Source organism: Ascaphus truei, chromosome 6, assembly GCF_040206685.1.
Source record: "Ascaphus truei isolate aAscTru1 chromosome 6, aAscTru1.hap1, whole genome shotgun sequence".
Lineage (NCBI taxonomy): Eukaryota > Metazoa > Chordata > Amphibia > Anura > Ascaphidae > Ascaphus > Ascaphus truei.
In genome coordinates this window covers 121,761,539-121,787,217 of record NC_134488.1, presented here as the reverse complement: position 1 = coordinate 121,787,217, position 25,679 = coordinate 121,761,539, and the positions used below count along the sequence as shown (strand labels likewise).

The 25,679-nt window shown below is 44.0% G+C and overlaps 2 protein-coding genes across 3 annotated transcripts in view; both read right to left on the bottom strand.

Moving 5' to 3' along the window:
* Positions 1 to 25,679, bottom strand: part of LOC142497805 (IgGFc-binding protein-like) — a 362,065-nt gene that overhangs the window by 224,766 nt on the left and 111,620 nt on the right. The gene's annotated exons all lie outside the window — the stretch shown is intronic.
* Positions 1 to 25,679, bottom strand: part of LOC142497809 (IgGFc-binding protein-like) — a 140,073-nt gene that overhangs the window by 14,142 nt on the left and 100,252 nt on the right. The window contains exon 1 of one of the 2 annotated variants that reach the window (XM_075606158.1): positions 11,931 to 12,017. The exons of the other annotated variant lie outside the window; for it this stretch is intronic. The gene's annotated coding sequence lies outside the window, so the exon portion shown is untranslated. Of the gene's footprint in view, positions 1 to 11,930; positions 12,018 to 25,679 lie in introns of those variants that run through there. 2 annotated transcript variants of the gene reach the window in all.

The following is a 25,679-nucleotide window of genomic DNA, read 5'->3' as shown; positions in this document are numbered from 1 at the left end:
ATGTATTCCATGTAGGTTTTATATGTTTATTGATTTGTGTTTTTTCCACTGTGATTTATTATTTAATTATTGTGGTTTTCTGGTCTTTTGACCAGTTATTAAAATTGTCATATTTTAAATTTCTGTAATCCGTAGTGCGCTTGTGTGTGCATTGTGTTTTTTTTGACATGTAGGATATTGCTTGAACTGCAGCTTTAATACTTTGGTGCTGCAAACTCCACGGTCGCGTGACCATGCACGGGAGTGACACCAACGACTGTATATTTCATTGCTCGTATTTGAATTAAAGGTTCCAAATAAATGCTAATTTCTATTATAATATTAGAAATATATAATTATAGCAAGTGCTTACTATGGAAGGTACTTCTCACTTACAAACCAGTTTCACTTCAATTAGGCCACGACCGTGCGAGCGGCACGATCAAAATGCCGTAAGGACAATGCGAGGGGGGTGCGGCGCGTGAGAAATCAAATAAATGCGACTGGGTCACATGCATGTTCAACCAATGAGGGCGAACCATGCACGTGATGTCACAGGAATGCTTCCCGGCACGCCCCCTGTCGCGCAAACCTGTAACTGTGGAAATGCTCCAGTTACAGGTGAGCGTGACATCACGCGCTCGCGGGCACGCTCGCTCTGGGCACAATGGCCTCGGCCTTAGGTGTAATGCTCCTGAGTAATTTGATTGAATAAAGAAGATATCTTGTCACTGGAGGGGCTCACACATGGGCTCACATGGCCGTGTGAGTATATATTTATAGTGTTATATACCCACCCCCATCCTCTGATCCCTGAGTGAGGTCCACTCACAACAGGACTGCTATAGTCTTGAATTGTTGTGTGGTTTATCTAAACATTGCCTGACTGACACTGTACTATATTTTTTGTATACCCAATTCACATGTGCGCTCACCACCTCCACCATTTCCTCTAATGTTTGAGGATTAACGGATGATCTTATCCAGGTTGCGCTGCCAAATCTACGAAAGGCTAGTATCACTACTTTAATTTATTTTGTACTATTTTTGTATTGTTGTATTTTTGCTACTGTGTGATTGTATGAACTAGCCAGGACAGGGGTGGTACCCCTATATTCTGGGAAGGGAGCGCTGTAATATTCTCCATCTTGTAGGAGGAGCAAGCATAAGCAGCCTATCCTGTTATGGGAGGATCGAGCAGAGAGGTAAGTAACTCCCTATTCTCACACGAGTCATCATTAAATGGACGGACCAGGAAAAAAGAGTCAACCCGTATCGTACTTGAATAAAGAACAAACAAAAATGCTGAGTCTGTTTATTGATTGATAAACTATCAGCTATTTTCCAAGATTGATGTGTAACCTACTGTCTTATGGAGTTAAATGGAGTAATCCTGAGATTCTGCAATCTAAAAATGAATATAGAGGATCTGGGTAATATGGAAAAACGAGATGTATACCCTATTATAATGTAATGAAGTAAACCACAAAATATGCCAAAGGAATAATAGTGATAATAATGTGTAAAAAAATCCTATTAAATAATAATTATTATGCATAAGTGTAGGATTGTGCTAACCTATTGGGTCCGCCCTAAAAAGGTCAAAACGAATCCTCTAAAAATTAATTTACACAAATATACCTGGATACCTCTGACCCCAAAAGTGAAAAAATAAATAAAAATGTGCTAGCAGTGTTAATATACAATATAAAGTGCAGTGATAGTGTGTTTATTATAACAGTGTAATAACATGTATATCTAACAAACATATTATTAAATGTGTAGGTAATATTAACCCATGGCATACGAGGTGATATTCAGGTGATAATAAATCTCACGACATCCCTAAAGAAATGAGGAGTAAATAAAACCCTCATTGAGGCCAAGAGGAGTGAGTACTTTCAGAGTAGGAATCCATCTGCACTCACACTGTAATAACTTACGATCCCAATTCCCCTTATGGGGACCTCAAGGTATATGTTCAATGCTCATGAATGGAAGAACTGCAGTATCTCCCTGGTGCATCTCATTCACATGTCTGGCAATTGGTGTGTCACGTTTGTTATGGATAGAGCCAAGCTTCTCCAATAACCTGACATTTAATTGTCTGTGGGTCTCCCCTACATATAGTTTACCACATTGACATGCAATGCGATACACCACTCCTGTTGAAAGACAATGAATAAAGCTTTTTTATTTTATAGGTCACTCAGCAAATTCTTTAGTTATCTTGATGAATGAACAGGCTTGCAGCCTCCTCATGCATATGACCCGCACGGTTTAGGGCCAAGCCGCCCTTGTTGTTCTTGATTGAAAATTACTATGTACCAGTCTGTCCCTAAGATTGCGTGTTCGATGGCATACCATATCTGGGATAGACTGAAGAACGTGTGAGAAGTCATTATCTTGTAGGAGGACATGCCAGCGTTTCTGAAAAATTTGGCGGATTGATCTCCACTGGCTATTAAAAGTACCAAGAAAACAAATAGTATCAGTGATGGGGTCATTTACGCATTGGTTATTACTCAAGAGTGTAGATCTAGGGGTGTGTAATGCTCTCAGATAAGCTTTTTTAATAACATTTGTCTTGTATCCCGTTTCAAGGAAATGACTGGTCATGTCCGCCGCTTGTGTCTTAAACTTAATCAAAGTTGAACAATTTCATCTAAGACCAAAAATTGGCCTCTAGTGATACTGTTAACCATATATGTGGGATGATAGCTGTCTGCCATCATTAGGCTATTAATTGGTGTAGGCTTACTACAGATAGTCGTCTCCAATTTGCCGTCATCTTGTTTAGTAATTGTAAGATCAAGAAAATTGATCTGTTTTTTATGAACATCAAACATAAGTTTTAAATTATGGTTGTTACAGTTCAATTTATCGATGAATTGCCTGAGTAGTGTTACGCCGGAGTAGCCCGCAGACCAGACCTGTCCCTGGAACTGAGGTGGCAGGTATGAATACACACACCGACAGAGCGAGGGACGTGTCCGGGTTGTGGTATTAGATGGTGCCAGGCCAGATGGGGTGTATTGCGAGAATACTTGCCGATACCGTTTTCCCAGAAGAATGGTCGTTGCCGTTGCCGAGATAAGGGGTAGGAGATGTATGGAGGAATCGAGATGAGTGCCGAGGTCGAAGGGAGCCAGAAGGTACTTAAACAGGATCAATCCGAAGTCGAGAGCCAAAGGGGGTAGTCTGCCAAGCCGCGTCTAAACCGAGAGAATCAAAGAGCAAGCACTGTGAAACACCCATACAAAAACTATGACGAGCGAGGAAGCACAGAACAGAGAGGGTATATAAAGCTGGAACAGCCAACCAGGATAGGGGGCGTGCCTGGAGGAGCCCAGGGAGCTTCAGTGCATTGGCTGCTGTTCTTAGAGCTCAGGTGACACTCAGCAAGAGCCAGATTGTAACCATGCGGTGTTTGGGGGCGGAGCCTGAGTGGGGATAAGTTCAAGGGCTTTTGTGTGTGCACTGTAAGTCCAACGTGTGCATGAGAGGAAGCAACGTGGGGTGCGCACGTGCGTGCGGGGCTGCGATTCCGCGCCGACGGCTGCGGCGCAGAGCGTGGAGGAAGAACCTCGTGGAGCGTCCCACCATGCCGAGGGGTAAGTGATGAAGCTGAAGGGGGCTTGCGTGGTTGTAGTGGAAGGGTCTGAGCAGTGTAAGGAGAGAGCCGTGAGCTCCGCCTGAGATGCTGTGTGCTCACATTCCTAACAAGTAGATCTTCAGGATCGGCCTCAGGACGATCCAAAAACGGCTTGTCTGGAAATTTCCTCCTAAAAGTCTTCAGGAGGCTGGGTGCATGGATGTCTTTGAGCGGAACCCAAGACCTCTCCTCGGGTCCGAAACCCCTCCAGGGGACCAAAAACTGAAGCTGCCCCCTGGAGATGCGGGAGTCCAGTAAGGCTTGTACCTCGTATTCCTCGTTATTGAGTACCGTGACTGGATCTGGCTTGCTGGTCTGTTTAGGAAAGAAACGATTGGCAATGTGGGGTTTTAATAGCGAGGTATGAAAAACGTCTGGGATCCTCATGGAGGGTGGTAGTTTAAGGCGAAACGCCACTGGGTTAATCTGCTCCACGACGGGAAAGGGTCCCAAAAACCTAGGTGCCAGTTTAGGGGAAGGGACTCTCAAGCGGATGTTTCTTGACGAGAGCCATACTAAATCCCCTGGCTTGTAGTTGGGTGCCGGCCGACGGTGGCGATTGGCCTGAAGTCTAGCAGTATCGGCGGCCTTGTGGAGAGACTTTTGTACCTTGGACCAAATGTCTTGGAGTGTGGAAATCCGTTCGTCTACCACCGGTACCCCAGAAGCCAGATTAGAAATGGGTAGGCAGGGAGGGTGAAACCCATAATTGACAAAAAATGGAGATTCTCGGGTGGATTCACTTCGGGCCGAATTGACCGCGTACTCTGCCCACGGGAGGAGTTGGGACCAATCATCCTGGGAATCGGAGATGAAACATCTGAGGTATTTCTCCAGCGACTGGTTAGTTCTCTCCGTCTGTCCATTGGACTGGGGGTGATATGCAGAGGAGAAGGAAGAGACAATTCCCAGTCTCTTAGTGAAGGTCCTCCAGAACTTGGAGACGAACTGGGATCCTCTGTCAGAGACAATGGAAGACGGAATGCCATGGATCCTAAAGATATGCTCGGAGAAAATGTCTGCTAGGGCGGGAGAGGAGGGCAGTCCCTTGAGGGGGATGAAGTGGGCCATCTTCGAAAACCTGTCTACGACAACTAAAATGGTGTTGAAGCCCCTAGACCTAGGGAGGTCGACTATGAAATCCATGGAGATATGGGACCATGGACGAGCAGGCACTGGCAATGGGAGGAGAAGTCCCTGAGGTCTCTGTGGAAGTGTCTTGTTCTGGGTGCATACAGGACAAGCGCGAGTGTATTCCGCAATGTCTTTAGACATACTGGGCCACCAAAAGTTCCGACGAATTAAGTCTAACGTCCTTTTGAAACCTGGGTGACCTGCAGTTTTAGAAGAGTGTCCCCAATCTAGGACCTCTGGAATGAATCTGGGCGAGACGAAGAGCCTGTTAGAGGGGATCGCCGTGTTTGAAGGGATCTGTTGCTGGTCCCTTTTGATCTTGTCTAGCGATTTGAAGGTGGAAGTAGCCAAAATTCTCTCGGGAGGTAGGATAGGTTCCAAAGCTGCCTCAGGCCTGTCTTCTGAGGAGTATTGTCTGGACAACGCATCTGCCTTTACGTTCTTCGTTCCCGGGATATAGGATAGATGATAGTTGAAGCGAGAAAAAAAGAGCGCCCAGCGAGCTTGACGAGGACCGAGGCGACGTGCACCTTCGATATAAAGTAAATTTTTGTGGTCCGTTAAAATAGAAAATGGCTCCCTTGACCCTTCCAAGAGATGTCTCCACTCTTGTAGTGCCATTTTAACGGCCAATAACTCTCTGTTGCCGACGTCATAATTCCTCTCGGCGGAGGAAAATTTCTTAGAGAAATACGCACAAGGGTGAAGTTTATCCTTGGGCGAGTACCTCTGTGATAGTACAGCCCCTGCACCGCAGTCCGATGCGTCAACTTCTATGACAAAGGGAAGATCTGTGTTGGGGTGGCGCAGGATCGGTGCCGTGACGAATGCCTCTTTAAGGGCCTGGAAGGCGGAGATTGCTTCGGCGGACCAGACAGAAGGATCAGCCCCTTTCCTAGTCAACGCCGTGATGGGAGCCACTAGAGTTGAGAAATTGCGAATGAACTTCCGATAGTAGTTCGCAAATCCTAAAAAGCGCTGGATAGCCTTGAGAGTCTCTGGTCTGGGCCATTCCGTAACTGCCTGGAGTTTACCTGGATCCATCAAAAAGCCTTCGTCCGAAATAATGTAGCCCAGAAATTGGGTAGAGCGTTGATGGAAGGTACACTTCTCTAGTTTGGCATACAGGTGATGTTTGAGTAGACGTGAGAGGACGTACGAGGTGTGATGAATGTGATCCTGAAGATTTTTGGAGAAGATCAAAATGTCATCTAAATAGACAATAACAAAGATGTTGAGCACCTCCCGAAATACGTCATTAATAAAGTCCTGAAAGACAGCCGGGGCGTTACATAAACCAAAAGGCATGACGAGGTACTCATAATGCCCACAGCGGGTGTTGAAGGCCGTCTTCCACTCGTCGCCCTGCCTGATGCGGACCAAGTTGTAAGCCCCACGGAGATCCAATTTGGAAAATATCTTAGCCCCACGCAGTTTATCGAAGAGTTCCGTGATCAAGGGGAGAGGATAGCGGTTCTTGATGGTGATACAGTTCAAGCCCCGGTAATCAATACATGGCCTCAGAGTACCATCCTTTTTCTTCACGAAGAAGAACCCTGCTCCCGCCGGGGAACAGGAGGGCCATATGAATCCTTTCTCAAGATTCTCCTTTATGTAGTCTTCCATGGCTTGAGACTCAGGTATCGACAATGGGTAAGTCTTGGACTTGGGCAAGGTGTATCCTGGGACCAAATCGATGGGGCAATCGTAGGACCGATGAGGAGGCAATTGTTCTGAGCGGACCTTGTTAAAGACCTCACGGAAAGGGTGATACACAGGGGGAAGAATGGAGTCCTGAGTCATTGTGTTAGCCAAGAGTTTGGGAGACTTCCCTGACCTCGGTTTCCAGGTAATGGGGGTAGGTGAGACCCAGTCAATTGGAGGGTTGTTCTTCTGCAACCAAGGTAGGCCGAGGGTTACTGGCGTACCTGGGGCCTGGATGGCGTCAAGTACCAGGGTCTCGCTGTGGGAGTAGGTAGATAGCAGGAGAGGTACGGTCTGTAGCGAGATTAAGGGTGGAGACAGCGAACGACCATCAATCCCAACCAAGGCAATAGGTTGGGCCTTCTTCACCAAAGGTATACGGTTCTGTTTAGCGAAATCGAGGTCTACAAAGTTTCCTCCAGCACCGGAGTCGATAAAGGCAGCAGTAGATGTGCGAAACTCAGCGCCTGCGAGAGAGATAGGAATCGTAAGTTTCTTAGGCAGTGCCTCCTTGGGGAGGGGACGAGGAGAGATAACACCCAGTGAGAGCCCCTCCATACTCACTGAGTGTTCCCATTTCCCGGACGCAAAGGGCATGCACGGACCAGATGTTCAGAGGATCCACAGTAGAAACAGAGTCCGCCGGCGTAGCGGTGTTGTCGTAGTGGATTCCGGATCTGTTGCACCCCTAATTGCATTGGCTCGGGAGGCTCCAGTGCCAGCTGCTGTGAAGGAGGTGGTCTAGGAACCAGAGAAGAGTTGGGGAAGGGTGCTTGGAAGGTTAGTGGCCGGGCATTCTGACGCTCCGAGCGTCGTACCTGGATGCGTTGATCAATACGTACGGCCAAGTCAATGAGCGCCTCCAATTGGTCTGGCCTGGGTTGCCGAGCAAGCTCGTCCTTGATGGACTCCGAGAGACCTTGCCAGAAGACGGAGACGAGCGGCTCTTGTCCCCAGTTCGTCTCGGCGGCGAGCGTGCGAAATTCCACTGCAAACTGTGTCACCGATCTTCGCCCCTGAGTTATCTGGAGGAGGGAAACAGACGCCATCTCCCGGCGTGCAGGGGAATCAAAGACTTGTCGGAACTCACCCTTGAAGGCTAGGTAGTCTTGTGTCAGGTCCGGGCGCAACTCCCAGACTGGCGAGGCCCATGCCAGCGCGCTGCCCGTCAGTAGGTTGTACACGTAGGCTACCTTCTTCCGGCCGGTGTCGTACTGAAGGGGTGCCATTTCAAATTGAACCTCACACTGGTTAAGGAAACCTCTGCACTCCTGCGGGTTGCCAGCGTACGGCTTGGGAGGCGGTATCTTCACGCCCTGACTGCTGGGTCTGACTGGTTCTGCAGCCTGTGGAGGAGAAAGAGGAACAGGTGCTTCCGGTACCAGAGCCGAAAGTTTAGCCATTTGGCGTGTTAGGGCCACAATCTGATCAGCCATGGCCTGGTTTTGCTGTATCAGCGTAGAGATTGCTTGCCTCAGTTCGGCCTGGTCTGCGTCTTGTGGGCTCGTCATAATGTTACGCCGGAGTAGCCCGCAGACCAGACCTGTCCCTGGAACTGAGGTGGCAGGTATGAATACACACACCGACAGAGCGAGGGACGTGTCCGGGTTGTGGTATTAGATGGTGCCAGGCCAGATGGGGTGTATTGCGAGAATACTTGCCGATACCGTTTTCCCAGAAGAATGGTCGTTGCCGTTGCCGAGATAAGGGGTAGGAGATGTATGGAGGAATCGAGATGAGTGCCGAGGTCGAAGGGAGCCAGAAGGTACTTAAACAGGAACAATCCGAAGTCGAGAGCCAAAGGGGGTAGTCTGCCAAGCCGCGTCTAAACCGAGAGAATCAAAGAGCAAGCACTGTGAAACACCCATACAAAAACTATGACGAGCGAGGAAGCACAGAACAGAGAGGGTATATAAAGCTGGAACAGCCAACCAGGAGAGGGGGCGTGCCTGGAGGAGCCCAGGGAGCTTCAGTGCATTGGCTGCTGTTCTTAGAGCTCAGGTGACACTCAGCAAGAGCCAGATTGTAACCATGCGGTGTTTGGGGGCGGAGCCTGAGTGGGGATAAGTTCAAGGGCTTTTGTGTGTGCACTGTAAGTCCAACGTGTGCATGAGAGGAAGCAACGTGGGGTGCGCACGTGCGTGCGGGGCTGCGATTCCGCGCCGACGGCTGCGGCGCAGAGCGTGGAGGAAGAACCTCGTGGAGCGTCCCACCATGCCGAGGGGTAAGTGATGAAGCTGAAGGGGGCTTGTGTGGTTGTAGTGGAAGGGTCAGAGCAGTGTAAGGAGAGAGCCGTGAGCTCCGCCTGAGATGCTGTGTGCTCACATTCCTAACAAGTAGATCCACAGTACACTTCCAAAGCAGCGGATCATCATCAATGTATCTGGACCAAAGATCGATGTGATCGGTGTAGATAGCATTATCTGAGCAAGGAAGACGTGAGTAGAACATACAGGCTGAGGAGGAAAGACAAGAAATATTGCTCTTCTTTTGCCCTTTTTGCGCTGCCATGGTATTTGGGGAGTGTTAACAAGAGAAGCTAGAAGGAGTTAAGAAAGGAGTGGCCAACTCCAGTCCTCAAGGGCACTAACAGGTCAGGGTATTCCTGCTTCAGCACAGATGGCTCAATCAGTGGCTCAGTCGTTGGCTGATGGCCCTTGATGACTGGAGTTGGCCACCCCTGAGTTAAGAGATAGATGGTAAGCAGATGCTAATGGGTTCTCTTTTTTCCTTTCCCTAGCTCTGAAATAAAAATAGTGGCAGAAAAAAAAACGATCCGCCCGACACATACTGTATGAATCACATTTATGCAAAAATCGAAACAAGGCAGAGCACTGCCAAAAATGTGAGGAGGAAGCTCACAACCATAAAATTAAATCAACTGAAATACAAAGAAAACACAAGCGCAGACGCACATGGTGAAGTATGTAAAATAAATATATATATATATATATATATATTGTTAGGGTAAGATATCTGCGTACATCAGATTAAAAAGTATTCAGCATTTCATGTACAATGACATGGGTTACCCGACGTTACACAGCCACCGCTGGATCGAAGGAAATCCACTTGGAAAGATCTTTGCCTGAGAGCACACCGCCACGGCACTTGGAGAAAACCCTCCGCTCGTCTCCAGGGTCCAGGTAAGGAACTCTTGCAGGTCAGGGCCATCGAAACCGCTGCTCTGCCCGGCTCACTGCCGATGGTACGCCCACAGGGATCAGAGGTTTTGGAAACCGCCGCCAGGCTGGTTCGTCAAGTGTCCGTATGTGATTCATGACCAGCCGCAAAGTGAGGATGGCCGTAAAGTGAAATATCGCATCACTTCGATAATGCCAGATTCCACAAAGTTTTGAAAGACTCAAAATAACATCAGCACGCAGATTATGAACAAGATAGTTATAAGGGCTTATAACATCTATCCAACGTGTTTCGTAGCGTAAGCTACTTCATCAGGGAGTTGGCAAAATCTGCAAAAGGATTGCACCAGAATTAACAAATTACAAACTCCCCATTGCTTTCCCTGGGATTCCTCTTGTTTGATGAACATGACTCGGTTTCTGGCACTGGTTTTGCAGCCGGGAGACATTAGTAACTAGTCTCCCTGATCTTATTCATAGTTACATAGTTACATATAGTTACATAGTAGATGAGGTTGAAAAAAGACGTACGTCCATCAAGTTCAACCTATGCTAAATTTAGACAACAGATACTTTATTCTATATCTATACTTTCTTATTGATCCAGAGGAAGGAAAACAAAAAAACCCCATTAAGGGGAAAAATTAATTCCTTCCTGACTCCAAGAATTGGCAATCGGATTAATCCCTGGATCAACATCCTTCCCATGTATACTTATTTTCTATATCCTTGTATACCTTTCCCATCTAAAAAGATGTCCAACCTTTTTTTGAACAAATCTATTGTATCTGCCATCACAGTCTCCATGGGTAATGAATTCCACATTTTAACTGCCCTTACTGTAAAGAACCCTTTCCTTTGTTGCTGGTGAAATTTCCTTTCCTCCAACCTTAAGGGATGGCCCCAAGTCCTTTGTACTGCCCGAGGGATGAATAGTTCTTTTGAAAGCTCCTTGTATTGTCCCTGAATATATTTGTATATAGTTATCATATCCCCTCTTAGAAGCCTCTTTTCTAATGTAAATAAATCTAATTTAGCTAGCCTCTCCTCATAAGTTAGAATGTCCGTCCCCTTTATTAATTTGGTGGCTCTTCGATGCACTCTCTCTAGTTCCATAATGTGTTTTCTTAGGATTGGTACCCAAAATTGTACTCCATATTCAAGGTGTTGTCTTACTAATGCTTTGTAAAGGGGCATAATTATGTTTACTTCCCTTCCATCCATTGCCCGTTTGATGCAAGATAAGATCTTGTTTGCCTTTGCAGCAACTGCATGACATTGGGCACTATTGCTAAGCCTGCTGTCTACAAGCACTCCTAAATCCTTCTCCATCAAGGATTCCCCCAATATATCTCCATTTAATTTGTAAGTCACCTTTTTATTCTTGCATCCCAAATGCATAACCTTACATTTATCTGTATTAAACCTCATCTGCCATTTACCTGCCCACGTTTCCAGTCTCTCCAAGTCCTTCTGAAGAGAAATTACATCCTGCTCTGATTCTATTACCTTACACAATTTAGTATCATCAGCAAAGATGGAGACTTTGCTCGCGATCCCAACCTCAAGGTCATTAATAAACAAATTAAAAAGCAGGGTTCCCAGCACTGTGGTGGGGAAACATTCCGGGGGTTGGGAAAGTTAGATTTGGATATACAAGGTGCGTGTGTGAGAGAGTTTATAATCACAATACACACATGCAGTTCTGTGGCAAAGGGCTCTGTCTCTCAGATGCGAAAACGGGGCAAAATACTGCACCAGAGAGACTTTGATAAACAGAGCCCTTTGATACACTAGGGTCTATTAACTAAAGTCTCCCGGTAGCAAAGTAGGCAAAGGAATCCCATTAAGCAGTAGGAGGTTTTGTTTGCTAAATCTGTTGCAATTCTTCGCTGTCCCAGTTTTGCAGCCGGGAGACGATAGCAAATAACCCCCACAATCTCTATTGTTACTTCAGGTATAAATTCAGGGCATTTATCAAAGTCTCCCAACGGCAAAGGTTCTACAAATCCAAAACCCAGTTGAGTTCTGGGAAACCCGAAACCCAAAGCAGAAACAATGTTTAGAACCAAAAGCATAACACTAGTGAAAGTGCCTGAATATGTCTCTCTTTATTATATATCAAAGTCTCCCAGCTGCAGAAAATCAGGACTATTTTACTTTCAAAAGCCTGCTCGTTTGCACCATTATTTGCACCAGCTGTATAGCTAAGAGACTTTGGGAAATAATCGAAATAAATCGGGAATCTCACTGCAACCTCTGTGCCAAAGTCATGAATTTTGCATTAATTCCAGTATATGTCTGAAGACACTTACCTGCTCCCTTCAGCCCAGGATGGAACCCAGTTTATCTAGTCCGGGACACTGATAATAAAGGGTACGATCACATGCTCAACACAAGAGGCTATTTATATATGATAAAAAAAAATAAACCACCAGGGGAGAAACCACCCTTACAGATTACAGGAAGAAAATAGCCCAGCCCTCTCCAAGCAGACTGGCATGAAACCAAGGTCCAATACCATTACCAGCCATAGAGCTAGGAACCCATATGAAGGCCTTTATGGTGGGTCCCTATCTATAGGTCTGTTAATGTAATTTTAGCATTAGACATACACCAAACCCACAGTATTATATATGTATACATGTAATTGCACCAATTGGAGCGTTACTGAGGACGTGACCTCCAATATACAGCAGTAACCAAGAAGCCCCAATGCACATCCAATACAGCAAATTATTCAGTTCATTGCTACATGTTTTTCTTCTCATAGGCATAAGCAGGGGTCATTAAGTTCAATCTAATGGTATTGTAATTCTAATTTAATTCTATTGTTATCGTCTTCCCACCCCACTGAGTTACAGAATATGTTGACGCGTTATCAATAAATGATGATAATAATAACAATGATTCATGTGCAAATCCCATTAGAAACACATACAGCTGACAGAGAAAGGATATATACTGTATACACGTTATTGGCAGAATAGGACATAATCTGGGCTGCAGCTAAAAAGCTTTCAGGTCATATCAGGTGCTGTGATTTCACAATATACAGTATAGTGTTACAATATGAGTTTGAGACAGATTAGTCTCTGTATTCATTAGCATTAATTGCACGTCATTAGGGAGATGGCATAAGCGGGGACATTGGCCATCTAGCTCTGGAAGACATCTTACAGCCCCATAACTTGAATAGGCTGTCCCACATTTACTAAACAGTGCTTTTCCCCTATACACATTTGAACGCCACAATCGCCTATTAAAGTCAATAGGTTATAAGGTCCCAGCACCATGAAGTGGCCTGCGCAATAGCACTGCTTAGTAAATATGGCCCATTCTATCTGAACACTTTTGTTATGTGCTGTAACCTAGTTTTCGGTGTCAGTCTCGGTTCCAGCAGATGAACCAAATTGAGTGAAAGATGTAGATTTAGCAAGAAAAGGGAAACGTTCCTTTTTATAAAGTGACAGTAGGACTGCTTTTCTCGTCGTATAAAAATGTTGCTTAGGTTTTTGTTTGTTCTTTGCAAATATGTGGGATTTCAGAGCTTATTGTGTCCAGGCAAAAGTGGTGCAATTCGAGGGCACAAAGCTGCCCCATACAGTATGCATCACAGAAGAAAATCCAAATAAAATCAATAGGATTCTTTCTATACAACATCTGTGCAGAATTGCACCGCACACGTGACTCCTTACGTAGCCCCCATAGTATGCAAACAAGGAATGAGAGTAAGTAGCCTTAGCTGGTGTTACAATGAGAAAAAGAGATTGTGTTCTCCCTGTACAGTAATTCACACCATATTAATTTATTTCAGCTCCGGGGACCCCCTGCATCTGGAGATACTTACCTCCATAGAGGCTGCCTGTAGCCGCTCCATCTCAGCTTCCAGGGTTCACGTATTGGCCTGTTTTCAAAGTTCCCATGCCCTGCGGGCCAATAGGAAGCTGTGACATCACCGGGTGCAGCTTCCTATTGAGTCATGTGATGCGGAGCTTTTAAAAGCAGAGATACAACTCTTCAGAGGTCTGTATCTCTGGAAACAGGGGGTCCCCGGGGCTGAAGTTAATGGGGTTCAACTCTGGGGAACCCCTGCTTCAATCCTATGTAAAAAAAAAAAAAAAATGTTAAAAAAAAAAAGTGCTTGGATACCTCTTTAACTTTTACCTTGTTCCTCACTATACTGTATATTTATTATCATTGAATATATTGTACTACTTTTTTGATAATAACAATTGTAAGATGTAAATCCTAAATGTACCCATTTGAACAAATGTAGATGAATGAAATGGTTCACGTCATAATTGGTTATTCTTTGATTCTTAGAAGATGTATGCTTGTTATTGTGCAGATGAAGTGTAAGAATAGATTACAAACACATTGAGAACGTTTGTATCACTTTATGCTCTAAAGAAGTACAAGAAGAACTCTGAAAGGTTTTAAAAGAATTGTATCTAATTGTGAGTCAGTTTCATAACAAACACTCTCACCATTAGTTAGCATTTTTTCGTACTGAACGCTGATAACTGTAACTTTATGGTTTTTAACTAATTCAAGTTTCTTAATGTTTTAGAAAATGTTGTATTTGTACTAGTATTCATTCATGCTATTTAACATTGTTTAGGTTAGTTAATTAAATCAAATTTGACATGAACCATTTCACTATCACGGAACAGTGATTTCCCTGATTACACACTGAAGTGAATAGTTTATACCATATAGTCACTCTAACTATGGGTTAACTCACTTACACTTATTGATCAATAAATCAATTAATATGAGGTCAACACCTCTCAAGTGTTTATAATGGGGATCAAACATTCTTCTGCATTTCCCTGAGGAAGGCACGGAGTGCTGAAACGCGTTGGATACATTTGGATTAGATATCAGTACTTTCTTAGCTACGGTTGTCTATGTGCAAGTTCCAGCAAATCACCAGACCTCCGTATTCATACAGAGTCTGCTCTCTGCCTGACAACAATTTCTCCAGCTGACTGCCATGGGGATTCCCCGCTGACGTGACCAGATACCATCAGACGTGCCGTCACTTCTGGGTGCATCGGAGGACGAGGAGGACGCCAGCCGCAGTAGCTCCAGCAACGAGTGCGGCCCCCCTGAGCACACCGCCCAAAGGACCAGCACTTCAGTGGAGCACAGCGCTAAGGCAGAGACATCGGCTCTTGTTTCCCCTCACACTCCCAGATACCAACGGAGGACGTCAGAGAAAATCGCTTGGGAAAACCCCCTAATCGGTCTCCGCTAAATCAGCTACAAAAATTCAGGCAATCACTTCCATTCCATGTTTTCCATTCATATCAATTGTGTTTTATTGCTTTTTATCATAAAGTTACCTTTGCTTGCTATACATGCGCCCCTCTTTTTCTTTTACTTGAGCACTACGGATTATAAGGGTGGGCAGCACTTTCACTGGGGGTGTGGTTTTGTCATTGGGTAAAAACATTTTCGTGTCTTGGTTTTCCCAGACTTGGACTGTTTTTAGTTTTGTTTGTAAATAATGACGGTTAAAGAAAAACCATTGGGCAAACGTTTTAGAATTTCTAACAATTTGCAAGTTGTTCTGTTAGTGAATTTAAATGTTCATCCAGCTTATTGAAAAATAAAATGAAAGCGTCAGAGGATAAGCTTTTCTTGAGTTTTTAGCTAAAATGTTGTAGGTGTAGATTTAGCAAGAAAAGTGACAGTAGGACTGTTGTGATCTCCTCTATGGCTCTACGACTGTTCCCAGACTTTGCCATTGCTTTTCTCGTCGTATAAAAATGTTGCTTAGGTTTTTGTTTGTTCTTTGCAAATATGTGGGGTTTCAGAGCTTATTGTGTCCAGGCAAAAGTGGTGCAATTCGAGGGCAAAACACTGCCCCATACAGTATGCATCACAGAAGAAAATCCAAATAAAATCAATAGGATTCTCTCTTTACAACATCTGTGCAGAATTGGGCCACCTGTGTCTCCTTACGTACTGTAGCCCCCATAGTATGCAAACAAGGAATGAGAATAAGTAGCCTTAGCTGGTGTTACAATGAGAAAAAGAGATAGTGTTCTCCCTGCACAGTAATTCACACCATATTTATTTATTTCAGCTCCGGGGACCGCCTGCATCTGGAGATACCTCCATAGAGGCTGCCTGTAGCCGCTCCATCTCAGCTTCCAGGGTTCACGTATTGGCCTGTTTTCAAAGTTCCCATGCCCTGCGGGCCAATAGGAAGCTGTGACATCACCGGGTGCAGCTTCCTATTGAGCCATGTGATGCGGAGCTTTTAAAATCAGAGATACAACTCTTCAGAGGTCTGTATCTCTGGAAACAGGGGGTCCCCGGGGCTGAAGATAATGGGGTTCAGCTCTGGGGAACCCCTGCTTCAATCCTATCTAAAAAAAGAAATATTAAAAAAAAAATTGCTTGGATACCTCTTTAACTCCTCACTTGTTCCTCACTGTATTGTATATTTATTATCATTGAATGTATTGTACTACTTTTTTGATAATAACAATTGTAAGATGTAAATCCTAAATGTACCCATTTGAATAAGGGGAGCTGTATGTTGTTGATGGAATATTTATTTTCCCACTCCCCTTTCTATTTTCTGCACTCATCCTTATTCCCTTCAAATGCTTTCAATAAAGTTCATGTTAAAAAATAAAAAAAGTATAACAGAACAAATGTAGATTAATGAAATGGTTCACGTCATAATTGGTTATTCTTTGATTCTTAGAAGATGTATGCTTGTTATTGTGCAGATGAAGTGTAAGAATAGATAACAAACACATTGAGAACGTTTGTAACACTTTATGCTCTAAAGAAGTACAAGAAGAACTCTGAAAGGTTTTAAAAGAATTGTATCTAATTGTGAGTCAGTTTCATAACAAACACTCTCACCATTAGTTAGCATTTTTTCGTACTGAACACTGATAACTGTAACTTTATGGTTTTTAACTAATTCAAGTTTCTTAATGTCTTAGAAAATGTTGTATTTGTACTTGTATTCATTCATGCTATTTAACATTGTTTAGGTTAGTTAATTAAATCAAATTTGACATGAACCATTTCACTATCATGGAACAGTGATTTCCCTGATTACACACTGAAGTGAATAGTTTATACCATATAGACACCCTAACTATGAGTTAACTCACTTACACTTATTCATCAATCAATCAATTAATATGAGGCCAGCACCTCTCAAGTGTTTATAATGGGGATCAAACACTCTTCTGCATCATCCCTGAGAAAGGCACGGAGTGCTGAAACGCGTAGGATACATTTGGATTAGCGATCAGTACTGTCTTAGCTACAGTGGTCTGTTCCAGCAAATCACCAGACCTCTACGACAATGACATCGGCTCTTGTTTGCCCTTCCACTCCCAGATACCAACGGAGGACGTCAGAGCAGATCGGTAGTGAAAACTCCCTTTTCGGGCTCCACTACAACAGCTACAGAAATTCAGGCAATCACTTTTTTTTCATATCAATTATGTGTTTATTTCTTTATACTATAAAGTTATCTTTGCTTGTTATATACGCGCCCCTCTTTTTCTTGAGCACTACGGATGTAAGGGTGGGCAGCACTTTCACTGGTGCTTTGGTTTTGTCTTTGGGTATAAACATTTTCGTGTCTTGGTTTTCCCAGACTTGGACTATTTTTAGTTTTGTTTGTAAATAATGACGGATAAAGAAAAACTATTGGGCAAACGTTTTAGAATTTCTAACTATTTGCAAGTTGTTCTGTTAGTGAACTTAAATGTTCACCCAGCATATTAAAACACAAAACAAAACGAGTCAGAGGATAAGCTTTTCTTGAGTTTTTAGCTCAAATTTTGCTTGGATTTGAACATTAGTTCCGAAGTTCGACAATTGCACTTCTGAACAAACTTCAACATTTGAAAAGTTTTGAATTAAAATCCCTGAACCTCAGGGGAGTAGGTATGGGCTTAGGGGGGAGTGGGTATGGGCCTGGGGGGAGAGTAGTTATGGGCCTAAGTGGGGGGGAGTAGGTATGGGCCTAGGAGGGAGTAGGTATGGGACTTGAGGGGGAGTAGTAATGGGCCTGGGGGGGGAGTAGGTATGGACATGGGGGGAGTATGTATGGGCCTTGAGGGTGTGGGGGCCTGGTGGGAAGTAGGTATGGAATTGGAAAGGGGGAGAGTAGATATGGGCCTTGAGGGAGAGTAGGTATCGGCCTGGAGGGAGAGTATAGGTATGTGCCTGGAGGGGGGAGTAAGAATGGGCCTGCTGGGGGGGGGTAGTTGGTATGGGCCTAGGAGGGGGAGTAGGTATGGGCCTGGAGGGAGAGTAGGTATGAGCCAGGGGGGGGGGAGTATGTATGGGCCTGGGAGTGGTGGGAAAAAGGTATGGCCCTTGGGGGAGTAGGTATGGGCCTCGATGGAAGTAGGTATGGGCCTGGAGGGGAATAGGTATCGGCCTGGAGGGAGATTAGGGTTTAGCCTGGTGGGAGAGTAGGTATAGTCCTGGGGGGGGGGAGAGAAGGTATAAGCCTTAGGGGAGTAGGTATGGACCTGAGGGTTGGAGTAGGTATGGGCCTTGAGGGAGAGTAGGCATGTATGTATGTATCAAAAACACAAGAAAACAGCGCAAAACGCACATGGTGAAGTACATAAAAACGTGATTTATCAGTAAAAAGGTAAGTAATCTGCGTACATCAAATAGAATGGATAAAAGCATTGACTGTGATAAACAGAGGTTACCAGTCAAAAGGTAAGTACACAACAGGAAGTCATCTCATAGCGATGGTAAGGGGATCGTCACGGCTCGTCAGTGGCAGTGGCCTCTCTCACCAGTGGCACCAAGGATCTGTCTCGGAGCTGGCGTCCCTTCTATCAAGATGGTATCGTTCCGGTCAGATGTATACCAAGGAACAGGGAATAAGAAGTCCTTCAAGTGTGTAGGTCACATCCAGTGGTGACTGGTTCTAAATGTCCATATGGACGGGTTACTCGTTTAACACAGAGCAATGAGAAACCCAAGTAGAAGCTGTGCATGTAGTAGACCGGTCAATGACGTCACTGTTACTCGCGCAAGCTTCTCCACGGGGCGTCGCGTACACAGAGCGTCAGACTTGATACCGGTACACACCGAGTTCCACGGGAATCACAGGCTAGGAAATTGTAGAAAAGTGACAGTCCTACGCGTTTCATAGCGGCAATGCTACTTCTTCACTGACGCGCCGTGACGATCCCCTTACCATTGCTATGAGATGACTTCCTGTTGTGTACTTACCTGCTGACTGGTAAACTGTGTTTATCACAGTCAATGCTTTTATCCATTCTATCTGATGTACGAAGATTACTTACCTTTTTACTGATAAATCCCGTTTTTATGTACTTCACCATGTGCGTTTTTGCGCTGTTTTATTGTGCTTTTGTTTCTTAGTGTTGAGGGTGTGAGCCACTCTATTGATACGGCTACAGGCGCTATCCAATTCACCTATTACGGTTGTGTATACATTATACATTTATTATTTTGATGTTTTGGGTATATGGGTAAGCACGCCATATTCTTGTCACTGACTGTGTTCCTATACAGTGAAGTTTTATTAGCTGTACACTTATCACATTTTTTCTGTTTTTTTCTGTTTTTTTTATGTATGTCTTTATTTATATAGCGCCATTAATGTACATAGCGCTTTACAGCAGTAATACACGTGACAATCATATAAATAACACATAAAGCGGAGAAGTGCTTCAGACATAACAATAACATTTAGGTAAAGGAGTACCTGCTCCGAAGAGCTTCCAATCGTATTTGTTGGTAGGAAGAACATACAGAGACAGTAGGAGGGCATTCTGGTAAGTGTGTCTGCAAGGGGCCAAGGTTAATGTATGAGTTTTGTAGTACCAGCCATGGAGCTACTCATATGCTTCCTTAAGCAGGTGTGTTTTAAGGTGGGTCTTAAATGTGGATAGAGAGGGTGCTAGTGGGATATTGAGGGGAAGGGCATTCCAGAGGTGTGGGCAGTCAGTGAGAAAGAGATTTAAGTGGGGAGAGGGCTTTAGATACAAAATGGGTAGAGAGAGGACATCCTTGAGCAGAACGCAAGAGTCGAGATGTTGTATAGCGAGAAATTAGGGCTGAGATGTAAGGAGGAGCAGAAGAGTGTAAAGCTTTAAAAGTGAGGAGGAGGATTGAGTGTGAGATACGGGATTTGATAGGCGGCCAGGAGAGTGATTTCAGCAGGGGAGACGCCGAGACAGATTTCGGAAAGAGTTGAGTGATTCTGGCAGCAGCATTTAGGATAAATTGTAGGGGAGACAGTCCAGAGGGGAGAGAATGAGGGTCTGTGTCAGAGTTTTGCAGTTGAGCAACAGAGGAAAGGGCGAATCTTGGTAATATTGCAGAGGAAAAAACAACATTTTTTTGCTACCTTTTGAATGTGATAAGTTAAGCAGAATGTAATGGAGTTAATCAGCCTGTCTGAATGAGGAAGTGTTTTGAAAGACACAGGAAGCTGCTATGCTGAGAGACTGTTTTCCCCAGAGAAGGGGAAGCAGAGGGGCACAGCAGGAGCAGCTAGGGGGTCGGGAAGGGGGAGCAAATTGCCATGCGAGCAGAGGGGTGCACGGAGGAGACGCGGCGGCACACGGTCTAGACCCGGCGCCAGCCGGAGTAAATCCCGGCCAATTAGTGGCAAAAGTTATAATAAAATGTGTCACATTTTAAAGAACAACGGCACTCACTAGCCACAATGCGATGTATGCCTATATTACAGGTACTGCCACCACCCAGAGGGGGAGACAGGAACAAGTTGCTTCTGCAACAAGAGGCAAGACTAATATACGAGCTCAAGACCATATCTCCTTACGGACTAAATGAAGATCTGAAATTAGGCTGTTTTCTGTAAAAATCATATACAAATTCTGTAGTGTGAATATTTTTGGGTATAGTGATTGTTTTATTGTTACATTATCTCATTGCGCATTGTACCCGTTACGCATTTTTCTCCATCCCCCCTTCTTCCCCCCCCCCTCCCTTTTTTTGCATTTTTTTGCATTTTTTATGCATTTTTTTGCATGTTTTATTCACTCATTCACTTTTGGGTGTGTAGTCACACTCGGTGTCCATCTTTTAAACAACTCACAGTCCACTATTGGTTGCATGTGGATACATCAGCACTTTAACCATCTGTACATCTGGATGGGCTGGTTGGTACTACAGGCTTTAGCCATGCCACTTTGTAGTAGACATACATGTATATATTACGTTTTTTTTTTTTTTCTGGGAGTCTAATATATTGATTACGGTAATTACACCAACACTCTACAAGATAGGGCTATACATATGCCATGAATTACCATGTTCCTTCTGGAATACAGTTATCTATGTTATAGACATTAACTTTATGATTTTGGTTTTATTGTGGGCCTGATTTCAGGTTCACCCATGCATTTCAAATGTTTAACCTTTGATTACTTTGTTACAGACATTGCCACTATTCGTGCTTAGTATGCTACTGCCATCTTTATTGTGCCCATGTTTCCGTTTCAGTTCTGGCCATTACGCAGTTTGAGCAACAGCCTCATGCTCTTTAATACAGCTTGCGCTATTTGCGCAGCGTTGCGCATGCGCATTAGCACAGATACACGCATACCCTCTGCTGCAGTAGTCAGGGACGCGTTTGGGTTGTCAGCAGCACACTGCGCATGCGCGGTTACGCTCCACGGCGCGCATTGTATGAGAATCACCCGCTCTCCATGCACAACAGGTTGGGGAAGTGTTTAGACCCAACGGACGCGCTGCCATTATGCGATTTTTGATTGACTGCCCGTTACACCCTGACCACTGCTCCCTGGACAATGTGCATGCTTTGCAGGACCATTTGCATTAATGTATTCATTTACAGGCACGCTTTGTAACATCCACAGTATGTATCTCCAAGCACTGATGGCGAGTTGCTGTTCAGGCTATGCATTTTATATGTATTTTAACCATTTATGCGCATTTGAATATCATTAGATGTTTCAAGTAGTCATGGTTACGTAAACAGGATGCACTGTGATGTCATTATGTTGTTATCAAGGTTTGACCATGTGACTAGGTACACATATGCATAGATCAGGTTCTCTCATTGGTGCGTACCAGTATCAGTATGTTGGATTGGCTGTTTAGAAATGTGGGTTGTATCTGGGATTACAATTTGGAGTTCATGATTGTTTTCAGGTGTTTTTTAGTATGTGTTAAGGGGTATATATGGGTGCTTGTGTTAGTCTGTAGTTGCACTGCCCTGAGGAAGGTCCCGTTGGGAGGAACGAAACGTTGGCGGCCTTGTGTTACTGAATACACTTTTTTGATACCATACCTGCAGTGTGCTGTCTCTTTTTGGCTATCAGGATCCCCTGGTCTCCATATGTCTATATATATATATATATATATATATATATATATATATATATGTGTGTATTTAAAACAAAACATAAAATTACAGCGTCATATTAAGTGTAAAGAATCAATATTTAATCCTAACCCATAATAAAGATGTTAGTAGAGTGAGTGTAGTGCTCAACAATTAGACCTGGTTCCATCTGTAGAGAATATAGGAATGAGTATCCAGATGAAGATGGAGTGTCCACAGTATAACAATATAATTGAGCTGGAGGGGATAAATGTCTAGTGGAGTCCACGTGACACCCACATCAATTGACACTTCAATAAACACCCAACCAGAATGTAGATGTATGTGAAATAATGTCCGTTGTGTACAGGATATATCATAAGGCACTGCGGCTCTTTACCTGTACACTCCAAGGGACACTCCCATCGTCTGTGGCGTGCCGTCCATCCAGGTGTAGATTCAGAATTGTAGTAGATGTAGATAGAGCACAGCCAGGGAAATCCTGCTTCTGGTATCCAGAGAAGGGAAAAAAAAACACCTTGATAAAGTGCTGTTGCATGAAACGCGTAGGTGCGTTCATGTAGTCCGTTTTTATTGTATCTCTAGCTTGCATTAAATTGATCACTTATTTAGTTTGGAGTTGCCTGGCTATTTGTTCCCTTCTCTGGATACCAGAAGCAGGATTTCCCTGGCTGTGCTCTATCTACTGTACATCTACTACAATTCCCAATAATAAAGATGTGAACGACCCACTGTTAGTATGTGCGCCGGATGAAAACAAACCACATAAAACAAACAAACAACATATATGACAAGGAAAAACGGGACTGGAAAAAGGAAATGGCAACACAAGGAAAAAGGTAGGGAAAAGGGGATCCAGAAAACCTTTAAAAAATAAAAAACACTGGAACCCCCGAACAGCCATCCGCACCTTCCTCGATACTTCTAAAAAACAAAGGGACAGCGCGGGCTCCATAGTGTAAATAGTAAAAGGTTTTATTAACACAAACAAAAATCAGGTCACTCACAGCAATTTTGTAGAACATGAGCATTGGACATACGCACAGACATATATATTGTTTCACTGGATATACAGTATATTATATAATTCTAGAATATTTTATTTTATTGTTACTTTTTTATGCTCTTAATAAATAAATTAATTATTTTATTGTTTTTACATAAGTATATTTACATTTATCTGTGACTTTTTATATCTGTCTGCATCCACAGCTTTTTTTTATATTGGTTTTTCTTGTGTTTTATAAACATTGGTAAATATTAGTATCACTTTAAATTATTATTTTTATTTTCGGTAATTTTCATTTTTAGTTAAAATGTTATAGTTTACAATTTTTTGTTTCCTCCTGCCCCAATTCATTTATTTTTAAACGATGTGCCAGTTGTTGTATGTTATACACTTTGCTATGCATTTATTGTTTGTGTATGTGTAGTTTTCCCATCCCAAGCTGATTCACCCACAATCACTCTCATACACTTATTGAGGGTAGTGATTAAATTAATAATTAACTAACCAATTAACTAACCAATTAACTAACCAATTTAACTATATAAGGTCTGAGTACTATCTCATTTCTTAACCTCTGAAGAAGTCACCGTTACTCTAGCGATGAAACGCGTAAGGGTTAAACGCCTTTGGCTGTGCCAGGAACTTGTTTCACTTTTCCTCTGCTACAGTACTACGAAAGAGCTGTGGGAATAGGAGAGTGTATGGGCCGGGGGGCCATTGTGTGGAAAAAATATCACTGGAGGTACCCGGCTGTGGAAGCAGAAGATCGTCACACGCCTCCAGCCAAGACAATAGAACTCCATACCGGCAGACGAACAACAGGAGACTGGTGCTTATGTCCAATGTGCATGTTCCACCGAATTACTGTAAGTGACCTGATTTTAGCTCGGTTACTATTTACACTATGGAGCCTGTGCTGTCCCTTTATGTATAAAGGGGGCACTGTAACCGAAATTTCAGCTGTGGAAACAATGGCTACAACCCAACGGGGTAGTATACCAAACAGAGAGAGGGGTACAAAGTAGATGAAGTCAGCATACTGATAGCATCAAAAATCAAAGTATGGGGCCAACAAGGACATCGAGGACAATACAAGAATCAACAGCACTAGAACACACTGGATCTTAAATGTAGTAGAAAAAACTGCGGCTTGAAAATATTGTATTGTATTATATGTCTTTATTTATATAGCGCCAAAAGTGTACTCAGCGCTTCACAAAGAATACAGTACAGGGAATTATAATTATACAATAAGTGCAGCAAAATCAGACAATAGGAAAGGAAATTCCTGCCCCGAAGAGCTTACAATCTAAGAGGTTTAATGGGAAACTTACAGAGACCGTAGTTGAGGGAGCAAATGCTATAGATGGCAGTGCTTGGTCACAATGGGTGGTAGGAGTGTCTGAGTGTGGGACAATAGCCATGAGTGCAGGCTATTGGGATACTTGATTTGTGGGGTGAGATTTAAGGCTGGTCAGTATTAAATGAAAAGGTTAACACCATATACAGGCGAAGAGATGGCAGGGAGGCATGAGTGAGATCAGGTGTGTATGTCTGGCTTCAGGCTATGGGGAGATCCCCAGCAGCGGTTAGGAGTAGATAGAGGGTGTGAATAGAGGATTTGTGTGGGTGTTTTTTGTTGCGGGGTATAGAAGTTGTTGGGAGAGAGGTGTTTAAATAATGGTGCAGTGGGAACTGGGGATGTTGGAGAGAACAGAGACATTCACAAAGGAGTGAGAAAACAGTAAACAGAAAAAGCAGTAGGGAGGGCATAGTAAGATGCAGGAGGAGAGACTTCACAGGTAATGGAGGATAAAAGTGAACAAATAATCACAGATGTTAAAAGTGAATGTCTCACAGTGGCAAAGTTGTAATGCAGAGTCCAGATCTTCCTCCAATCTTCACCTCCAATTTCAACTCCAATGTTAACTCTTGTAGACACTTTAGATATGACACTTAAGATGTGACTCTTTTGATGTTACACAGCTATATGGCTCACACCCAAGTTACACTGACTTAAGTACCCTAATCACATGCATTTGACTAACACTTAAGGGAGGAGTTTGCCTAATCAACTCAGACATACCAAATAGTTAATTAGATGATCAATTCTCTCTCAATTGATTGGAGTCAGCACACAGACACATACCAAATAGTTAGATGATCAATTCTCTCTCAATGTTAGCGGTCGCGCGAGGCTCCGCTATGTCTGCACTGAGTCCTGATGTTACACAGCCATTGCACTGAGTCCCCCAATGGGCGGGCAGGCGTGGGCTTTCCACTGCGCATCCCTTCTGTCCCCTGGGGCCCACACGGGCAGGGGGAGGGGAGCAGGGAAGAGGGGCTGGGCGGCAGATTTCTCTTTTGGCTGCAAAAGAATGTCGTGGTGGGGTATACCCCTCGGCCATTGCGTGTGTAGCGGACTTTAGCTAATTGTGTACTGGCATTCATCTCATGAAATGGTTGGGTGGTATTTCACATGGAACCCAAATGTAATTAGTATAATAAAATAAAATAAAAACGTTTTCCCCGCTTCTTGTGTGACGCCGTGGCGGACTGGCGGAGGTACACTCCCCTCCCCTCCCCGGTCCCCACATGGTGCTCCCTCCCTTCCCGGTCTGCGCATGCCTGCAGTTGTTCTCTCCACCCCCCCCCCCCCAGGGTTACCGTGGGCGG